A 1,940-nucleotide genomic window follows, 5' to 3' on the forward strand; every position below is an offset into this window, starting at 1 on the left:
CGGGGGATTAGCCGGGCGGCGACCGGGGAGGGCGCCCGGCGGCTGCGCGCCCGGGAAGCCCTTCTTCCTGCTGCGGGCGCGGCCCCGCTGGGACGGGCTGGAAGGGGCCGGGGCAGCGTCGGCCCGCAGGGCCCCGAAGCCCTGACCGGCAGGCGCGCTGGGAGAGCCGCCAGGCCCACGGCCCCCTCAGCCCACCCGCCGTGGGTTGGCATCGGGGAGGGGGCTGCCCACGCATGCCTCCGCTCGCAGACGCGGTGGAAGCCTCCCCGAGGCCTGGCCTCGACCCAGGTCTCCAGCGAGTGTCCCAGGGAAGGGGCTCGCCCCACCGGCCTCGCAGCCCCCACCTAGAGTAACAGCAAGGCCTCCCAAGACAAGGCACGTCGGTCGGGAGCGGTTCTGCTGTTGGGGTCACAGGGGGCTTCAGGCGTCACGGCCTGCTTGATAAGGAGGGCAGGGCTCAGCTCATGCAAGTCGGGTGCCATTCAGGTTTTCCCACCGCCCGTCCTGGTTTGCACCAGCCGCTGTAGGGTCGTGACGGCAGAGGGACCCCCGCGTGACCCCCTTCTCCAGCGGTGCAAGGAGGCGAGGCCGCGGAAGATGGTGGGGTGGGCAGGAGATCACAAAACCTGAGGGGAAGGGGCCTCCGGAGGTGGCCGGCCCATCCCTGCCGCAGCTCGGCCAGCTCGAGGGTCGGGCCAGGGCCTTGCCCAGCCTAGCGCTGCCGTGCACGGCTTGTGGATGCCAGATTTAGGTTACGGCTCAGAGGCTGGAAAGCCGGCCATCCTCTCCTAGTATTTTAGGATAGTATCCTGTAGTCTGAGCCAAAAAAATCCTACGGAATTAATGAAAAATTGTCATAAGGGATGGGCTTCTCTTTATAATAAATCAGTCAATCAGCAGCAAAACACACAACAAGAAGTCTGAATATGACAGTGACAGCCATGTTGTAAATACAACAAAACCTCCCAACAGCAAGAAAATACTGAATTTATGCAAAGTAAGAATTCCTATCTTGGAATTATTAAGGATAAATCTATCACTGAAATCCAAATGCAACCCAAGGGAAACCAATAAAGCTGTCTGTACTAAGAAAAGTGCTACAGCTTTGTGCCCAAGTATTTTGCATAGAACTATCGGTTGTACAACACCCTGATACAGCACTAAGAGAACATTCCTTTCAGAAATATGAGTAAAGCATTGAAGGGAATGAAAATATTTTTGGTGTCACTTGTAGTTCATGAGCAGCGTAGACTGATGTAAGCATCCAAAGGCTGTAATCTCTGCTATAAGTATCTGTGTATTTAGTTTTGTATTAAATTATTTGTGCAGTAAATGATTGGAAGTTCCTTTTTGACTAAAGACACTGGTTGAAACTGGAGGCTCAAAATTTCCATGAGAAGTAAATCAGTAAAGTAGAAAGAAAAGAAGTACATTGAAGAAGCAAACTTGAAATAAGAAATTAGCTTGCAAAAGTGCTTTGAGAATGTCGCTACATAAAAATAAAATAAAAATAGATCCAGTCGGATCAAGATGAAAGGACTAGATTTTAATCTTATTAACAGTGCAGCATGCAACAGAGCTATTCATTTTGCTAAAGCTACTCTTGTGTCACTGAGCCAAGAATCTAGTCCTAAATTAAAACAGCAGCAGTAGTCTGTAGCTATTCAATATTAATATTCCAACCGAGTCTGTTTCTCTGGATAATTTCAACTAAGTAGAAATAGAAACACTTAAGTAACAGTAGAGAAAATAAGCATGCAAAATTCAGTTTGCAAAAAATGTAACGCATCCCATACTGCCTCACTGCAGAGACGGGGTGACAGCCACCATGGGGGTGAAAAGCAACACTGAGGTGCAAAGCACTTTCCCCAGCATCACAGATGTCCATTAAGCTGGGCGCTGCTGGTCCTTCTCTGCTGTGGGCACCCGAAGGAGCCACA

The sequence above is a fragment of the Haliaeetus leucocephalus genome, unplaced genomic scaffold, assembly GCF_000737465.1.
Source record: "Haliaeetus leucocephalus isolate CR32 unplaced genomic scaffold, Haliaeetus_leucocephalus-4.0 Scaffold526, whole genome shotgun sequence".
In the NCBI taxonomy this organism is placed as follows: domain Eukaryota; kingdom Metazoa; phylum Chordata; class Aves; order Accipitriformes; family Accipitridae; genus Haliaeetus; species Haliaeetus leucocephalus.